Raw genomic sequence first — 8,562 nt, 5'->3', positions numbered from 1 at the left:
TATTGAAGTTGTTCCAGTTTAATTAAATAATTGAATAATTAAATATTAATTGGGACATTGAAAAAGTTAGAATGAATCTACAGCCTAGTGGTTAGGGCACACAGTTGAGAAGTGGCAGATCCTTATTCAAATCCCTGCTCTCCCTAGGAGGAGGGGGACTTGCACTGTCCGAACTCACTGAGTACCCTGTCCACCAGGCTAAATGTTGTAATGGAGCTCCTTCTCCCTCAACTGCTGCTTTGTGAGAACTTGCCTGAGCAATTTAGGCAGCCAAACACCTATCTTTTCTGGTTTGCAGATCGCTTTCCGGCTTAGGTGGGAGATAGGCATCTGGGTGCCCAGAGTGAGGCTGCACATTGCATACCCATAGGCAAAAACTTAGGCATCAAGTCAGTTTAGGTGCCTACAGGGCTAGGCAGCAGCTTAGCAGGAGTTTTGTGGATCACAGTGGTGTCTAGAAATGGAACTTAGGCCCCTAAGTATCATTGAGGAACCCCCCTGAGGACAAACGAGAACTTTGTAGGCAGAGCCAGGAATTTAACCCAGGAACTTAAGCACGACCACCCTTCCTCTATCTTCTGAGTTTGCCTTAAAATATGTTTTCACAAAGACCAATACTGTGCATCCTGAAATGATCTAACATTTGTCCAGCAACATTTTTCACCCATTATTTGTCTGACTCTGTTCCTTTAATTTAAATATTCAGTAAAACTTTTCTAAATGCTGTGTGTGAGTTTGTTTGTTTTGGCAATATTGTTGATAGGTACTGTTTCTTATATTGTTGATATTTTCAAAAAGCCATTAAAATTTCCCATTCAATATAAACAATGTGTAATAACAATAACAGTGAGTGGTTCCATGGGCTAGTCTCCACTTTTAACATTCCTGAGCTGACTATCCTCTTGTCTTGAAGGAATGATGTCTCTCGATACAGGCTGCTTTATGAACAGGTATAGCATTTCTTGAATTTGACTGCATTTTGGAAATTGGTTTGCATCAATAATGTCTAACCCGCATTAGATCAAACACATTGGGTCATGCTGAAACTGAGAGTAATGATGCTGATGCATTTTATCTCTTCCTTTTTCGTACTGTCATTATGTATAAATTGTGGGACAAAACTAATATTTCATTGATAAGCAAAATCATTGATGGTGAAATGCTACAGCCCCCCCAAACTCCACTGCTAGAAATGTGGCAGTCAATACAAATATTTTTGCACATTTAAAAGCTTGAATGAATTTTAGATACTAGTGTTTTATTTTTGTATCTTTATGCTATACACGATGTGAGACAAGATTCATAATGAGCCAAGAACCCCCTCAGTTCCTTCACTATCACAATGGAGTATATGGTAAAAAAAAACAACAACAGCTGATCAACTCTGTACAGCCATTTCTTTTTTGTTCCTCCTTCCTCCACTCGCTGCCTCCTTCTCCCACTTTTTCCTGCCCCTGCCTGACTCTTCACTTTCTGCAGTAGTGTGAGCTGGGCTTCAAAGAACGGACAGATGCTGCTGGCCAAAGTGGAGCTTCAAAAGCAAAACTGCTGTTATCAGCCCACTCCCCACCCCTCTGTGACTGGCTTCCTCTTTGAAGAACCAGAAATGTCAGATAAAACAGTAGGACTGGCAGTTCCCTGTATGAAGTCCATGTCACCCATCAGCTGATTGAATTGACACTGGTGACTTTTTCTTTTAAGACCTCCTGCACCTTCTTGATCAGCTGGAAAGAGAAAAGGAATAAAGAGTGTGTGTGGTGTTGGGAGTGATGAGTGTGAGGAAAGGAGGGGAAAATAAAAGGACTAGAAGGGAACCTATTAATATCTATATATGCTTCACCTAGAGCCAGCTGAAAAATAAAAACATGAATTTTATAAATAATTTTGAAGTTTTTTTTTTCATTTTTGAAAAATTTGGAATAGAACCCTCCCCTCTTTTTTTCAAATATTTACATTGAATTTGTCAGTTATTTTCTGAAAATTTTATAAAACCTTTTTCAAAATATTTAGCAACACTACATATTGATTGAAAATGGTTTTCAGTAGCTGTAAACATTTGTTGACCATTTTGATAATATTGTCTATAATATTGTGGATAAAAAAATAGAAAAATGAAAAAATGTAATGAAACTTTTAATGAAAAATGAAACACTTCAGCAATTTTGACATTTTTTGCACAAAAAATATTTGGTAAAAAGTCATTTTTTAATGGCAAAGCTGTGTGTTTTTAAGAATTTTGAGCAGTTCTACCTTCACCGATCAGGCCACTGAAATGACTTAGTGGCAACCTTGATTTTTTTATAATGATTTTATTTAAAAGCCCTAGCCACATAGACTAGCAAATTAATACCAAAAAACAAAGCATTTAAAATGTATCATAGTTTATTTTGTATTTGATGCACAATTAAGTATAAATGTTATAATAAAAATTGTTTGAATACAACAGAGTAACATTACAAAGGCAGGTTTTGTAGTCCCAACTTGAGTATTCATTGTGTCGGGGACTTTTTAACCCAGACGGCAAGGTTCGTTGTCTGACCGCAGAGTGAGAGACAGGCAACACCAGCAAGGTCCAATACAAGCTCTTTATTGAAGAGTGCACACAACAATAGAGAGCGGCCCGTCTCCAGAGAGAACCAGCCACGATTACAACAACTAGTGAGATTATATAGACAGTTCCGTCGCGTCATAGTTAAAGCAAACCAATCCCCCCCTTTACTAGTTAAAAGCTTCTAATATTTATGCATATCTATTTTCTTTGACAGTACAAACAGTTCATGATGCCTCAGCAGCTTATCAGCTTTTTCGTCATGCACTAGAAACTAGGAGAAAGTAGGGAGTTAAGAACAGAAACAGGGAGTGAAGACTGCAAGTCTCCATATGTCCAAACAAACCGTTCCTAGTACATTTGGTACAAGAATACGGTCCCCCCCTTTATCTCATTCTTTGAAGCCCAAGCAAGCATGTCCTCATGTTTCACAGAGAGACAGGAATGGCCCAGCAACTACAGTTAGCCTAACTTTGGCTAAGCTGGCCAAACAACCTGTTCTATACTCCATTTTCCTTGGACCTAACAGTCCCCCCTTTGTCCCTGGAGTACCTCGAAGGGACTCCTGGGACAACTAACTGCTATGAGACCGCTATGAGTGGTAAGCTTGGGAGTTGATTACTTTTGGACAGAACACATCTTGGTGCCCATCCAACATCCAATCTTTATCATAACATACAAAGCTAGCAGGCCACATATAATTACAATGGCGCTTCGGAGTACATTATGGAGCGAACCACCTATATCTGGAATCCAATTGAACAGGTTACTCCACTAGGATTCAATTCGCTTCCCTCTGTGGTCCTTTGCTACCTTCATAAGGTGGTTTGCTCTTTCCCAAGTGGCATTATAAACGTCTGGGACATACACACAGCATTCTTGTCCAATTAATGCACATGTTCCTCTTTGAGAGGCCAGTAAAATATCTAGAGCCAAGTGGTTCTGGAGAACCATCTGCCTTAGTTTTCTCTGTGCTGTTACCAAGTCCACCAGGGCATTGGCGTTAGTCTAATTTCCCACATGTCTCGGTGAATTACCCAATCCCACGTGCATCCTCCCCATGGACCCGGCAGAATTCGGTATGTGGGAGCCCACACTTCCCTAACCGGTCCATATGCTTGGAAGGAGCATTGAGAATGTCCGCACTTTCACCAGGAAGTCTCCAAGTATTTCTTTATGGCCACAGATCAGATGGTACTCCTGATGTGTCTGTAAGGGCAGTGGGCCAAGCCTGAACATGCTAGATCCCACTGCAATGCCTTCCCAGCCTCAGTGATATTCAATACCATCTCTGTCAGCAACTTCTGGGTCATAGAACTAAGGACAGAGATAACATGTAACTCACCAATTCTAGCCTGTACCTGGGTTAGCTGTGCTCCACAAATAAGGCTTGTGGCCTTCTTTAGTTGCCCTAATTTCTTATTATGTTTTTGGTTCTTAAAAATATTTTAAACTGCTGCTGTACTATTGGCCCTATCCCATAGGGATCTGGTCAAGTCTTTCTTCTTTCTAGAGGAAATAACTTAAGCCCTCTGTTGTGCTAATCTAATAGCAGCCCTTTTTGCATTTAAAATCTAATTAGGGAGGGCAATACATGCTGAAGGACTTATTCAAAACACAGGGCGCAGCCTGTAGAATAAACCCCCAAATCCAATTAAAACTACATTCCTAAGCATGGGTCCACAAGTTTCTTCCTGCCAGTGTATAATTCTTTGTTTTTTTACTAGGGTCAGTTCTTAATGTTTTTTGTTTTTTTGTAGTCAGGAATTCCTGGACTTTGGTGGTTTCAATGGAGCGAGTGTTCCTTCTTCTCTTTTTTTGAAACAGTGTGGTTCAGCATCATACAGGGGAGAGGTTACTAGCACATCACCCTGTAATGGGTTTTGCTTTTTTTAGGAAAAAATCCAAAGGCACAGTAGGTCTGTCAGTGGACAAGGGAGAGGTTACTAGCACTTCACCTTGTCTTTTTTTCCTTTTCCCTGCTGTCCAGAAGGCACAGCAGAGTTAGAAGGAGGAATAGGCTGATCATCAGTCGGAGAGTCCTCCCAAGGTGGAGGGGTCTTTTTACAGTGAGAAGCATGGGTCCAGGTAGGCAGTCCTTGGCACTTCACAGCAGTGTTGGTGGTTAACAGGACTTGGAAAGGGCCTTTCCAGCATGGAGTCAAAGCAGTCTTTCGTTGATGGACTTTACGTAGACTCAGTCTCCTGGTTTCAATGAATGGCAGGACTGCTACGGTCTTTAGGTAGCACTTTTTTACCTGTGAGAAAAACCTAACACATTTCATTAATGCCTGGCAGTGTTTTGCAGATCTTATAGTTGCTTGGGCACATTCAGGCCCCCCTTTTTTTGGCTGTCAGCCAAGTCTTAGCTGTGGACAGTGCCCTTGGATTGGGCCAGTATCTTATCTTTAGACTGAGCTTGCTAGCTTTTTTTTTTTCCAGTTAACTCGTTCTGTTTTTTTTCTTTTTTTTTTTTTGGCTTCTTTTAACTTACAAAGGAAACTTCTACTCTTCACTTATACACTTTTTTTTAACAATGAACACATACACATTGCCATTATACAGTACATTAGTCTTATTATTCAATGTATGCCATATACACCTTTTTAGTAAAATAACTTTTATACAGAGCTTTGGAGCAACAAACCAGGACAAGCACACCCACCTTTGAGGAGTCCACTCCGTACAACCTCTTGTGTCCAATAGCTTTCCTCCCTCCCCAGCCCTCTGGCTAGAAATCTAAGGTAGCCAGAAGGATCCCATGGGCAATATGGGGAATGGGTTAACCTTCCATGTCCTTGCTTCCAAAGACTGTTGATATGCAAATTTTAACAACATTTTTTTTAATTAAAAGATTTGCCCAATGAAGCTTTTTTTTTTTTTTTACTTAAGCAAATGTATTAGACTTTAGTATATCACATTTTTCTGATTTATCCAAACACTTTGTATTTCAAGTTGAATAAAACAAGTATCTGCTTTTTTATTTAACTCTTTTATTTAATTTTGAACTAGACTGTCTTATGAAAATATTAAACACAACAATTCTGGTCACAAGACAAACACCACAAGACAGGACAAAGAATACAAAAATAATTCTTATTGTACCAGTAAATGCATGGTACGTTGAATGGTGTTCAGCTGGCATCTGTTTTCTCTGATGATTTGAAAGACATTACTTACTTAAAATATTTTTTTTATATACACATACTTTTGTTGATTTTAGGCAAAACAGAGGAATTACTTCATATTTCTTTGTATTTGTTTTATAGGCAGCCCAGGTTTCAGTGGCTTCTACTTTATTAGTTAGAAAATTGCATTAATACAGATGCTTTCTGGCTTGCTTCCAGATCCAAAGCTATCCACAGCTTAAAGATTCTTACTTTAAAAAAGGACACAATTAACTTTCCCAGACTTTTGATTGCCTTTTACTTCTAACTCCTGCTTTCAAACGCACAGTGTTCTGAAAAAGACAACACAACTTATATTGGTAGGTTTGCATTTTTTTTACTTCTGCTACAATATACACTGCACATGTTCTGGGGAAAATGCACATCCTCTCCACAATTCAATTTCCACAACACTAGCCACATCAATTTCTACACAAGATGTAACTGTTTCTTTTATGCTTACAAAATTTCCATGCACCCACAGCAAAGTGTCAGCTCCACTACACAGAGCCAGGGGCACTGTCTTTTTTTCTCTTTACTAGATCTTTTATTTGCTATTTTGTTACTCAAAAACAAATTTAAATCTTATATTCTTCTGGCTTTGACTACCCTGCTGCAGCCACAACCTTTGGTCTTTATTTAAAACATTTTAAATCTTGTAGCATTAAGTCACTTTAAGGATTAAATGCTAAATACCTTAAACAACACTAGTTTCCTGTGCCTGGCAAAAGTATTCTCGGTTTTGCAACTTTAAACAATACCAATTCATCTTAAACTTATAAAATACAGATTGTACACAGCAGGAGTGTTCTTCAGCAAATTAGACTAAGGTATTCATAGTCGAATAATTCCACTTAAATAACTTCTTGCCTGGATTACTTACAGAAATTCTTACCAAGTTTCACTGCTTAATTCCCTCTAGCAACTATAGAGTTAACTTCTTACTCTTGGGAGGGCTGTTCTTTTACACCTTGGGGTCTTCTGCGGCGTCTCTTTCAGAAATTCTAGTCCAGGCCGGCTGCCTGGGGCTTCTTTAGCGTCCCCAAACCACACCAGCTCCAGGGTCTCAAAGGCAGACTGTTGGATCTCACTGGACAGTTAAGCTTTGCAAATGTAATCTCAGCACTGTAACTTGTACTGCCTTTGGTTTGCCTCTGTCTATATTTTTTCACAGCCAGCTGGGGCCGAAAGCAGTTTTTCTTTTGGTTTATAGTTATACCATACAAATAAATAATCCATTTCTCCTGGTCTAAGATCAACCAGGATATTCCTGAGGGAATCCACCCTGTCAACAGAAAAGGTTCTGCACCTTGGCCAGTCTTTAGTCGGGGACAAATGGGTAGTAAAGGAAGGCCATTGAATTTGGCATAAGTTTCTCATTTAGATTTAGTCAAACCGGTTGTTCCAGAGATTTCCTTCCAATTTCTAAGTACCAGAGACAACGGGGCGTCCCCCGGGCACTTGCTGCCAAACTGTCCCATTTAGCCTGTAGGGACTCTAACCCTACTCCGGGGACTCTAACCCCTCACTGGGGACTCTAACCCCTCTCCGGGGACTTTAACCCCTCTTTGGGGACGCTAACCCCTCTATGGCGATCGCTTACCTTATTCAGGGACTCGAACCCCAAAGACCTGACCTCCCCAGGGACTCGAACCCTGAAGACCTGGATCCTACTCAACGGGTAGGTGGACATTGCTGGGTTTCTACGGGCTTCAGCTGGTTCACAGAACTCGCCTTATCGCCGATGCAGGGATCAGGTTACCGGGCAAGGCTCCTCGAAGCCAGAGGATGCGCGCTGCATTGCTTCGGAGTCTGATCCCGCACCGGAGAGTCAGACGAGTCCCGGCGGAGTCGCCAAATTTGTCGGGGACTTTTTAACCCAGACGGCAAGGTTCGTTGTCTGACCGCAGAGTGAGAGACAGGCAACACCAGCAAGGTCCAATACAAGCTCTTTATTGAAGAGTGCACACAACAATAGAGAGCGGCCCGTCTCCAGAGAGAACCAGCCACGATTACAACAACTAGTGAGATTATATAGACAGTTCCGTCGCGTCATAGTTAAAGCAACCCAATCCCCCCCTTTACTAGTTAAAAGCTTCTAATATTTATGCATATCTATTTTCTTTGACAGTACAAACAGTTCATGATGCCTCAGCAGCTTATCAGCTTTTTCGTCATGCACTAGAAACTAGGAGAAAGTAGGGAGTTAAGAACAGAAACAGGGAGTGAAGACTGCAAGTCTCCATATGTCCAAACAAACCGTTCCTAGTACATTTGGTACAAGAATACGGTCCCCCCCTTTATCTCATTCTTTGAAGCCCAAGCAAGCATGTCCTCATGTTTCACAGAGAGACAGGAATGGCCCAGCAACTACAGTTAGCCTAACTTTGGCTAAGCTGGCCAAACAACCTGTTCTATACTCCATTTTCCTTGGACCTAACAATTGCGTAATAAATTGTTGGGTTAAGACACTTCTTTAGTCAATCAGAACACAGCTTTCAACCAAGTCATTTTAAAAATTTGGAGATAATACAGAATAACATTTACTGCCATGAATGATCTAGTTAAGGCTGAGATGAAGGGTCTATTCTAATCTCCCATTTTCAGTTGCTCATAACTTTCTGTGGCTTCCCATGTTTGCTTTCAGGTCTATGCAACCAGCAGAGTAGCATTTCTCCAAAGAGTGTGTTGAGAAGATAAACAAGCAACAATGCGGCTGTAGGTACTGTTGTTCAAGAGGGGATGGTCTGTTGACTAAAGATTATCTTTAGTCCCCCAGCTGGCTAGCACATATTGAATGGAATTGTCCTAAGCAGAAGGCCAACACAACTCCTATGCACCACTTAC

General features: G+C 40.6%; 1 long non-coding RNA gene across 1 annotated transcript; it reads right to left on the bottom strand.

Moving 5' to 3' along the window:
• Positions 1-4,997: 4,997 nt before the first annotated feature.
• Positions 4,998-8,157, bottom strand: LOC135983719 (uncharacterized). The gene is made up of 2 exons (XR_010601473.1): positions 7,319-8,157; positions 4,998-6,008 (listed from the first exon to the last, which is right to left on the bottom strand). It is a non-coding gene; the product is annotated as an uncharacterized LOC135983719 (long non-coding RNA).
• Positions 8,158-8,562: the final 405 nt, after the last annotated feature.

This window comes from Chrysemys picta, chromosome 5 (genome assembly GCF_011386835.1).
Source record: "Chrysemys picta bellii isolate R12L10 chromosome 5, ASM1138683v2, whole genome shotgun sequence".
Taxonomy (NCBI): Eukaryota; Metazoa; Chordata; order Testudines; family Emydidae; genus Chrysemys; species Chrysemys picta.
This window is presented reverse-complemented; position numbering and strand designations above follow the sequence as displayed.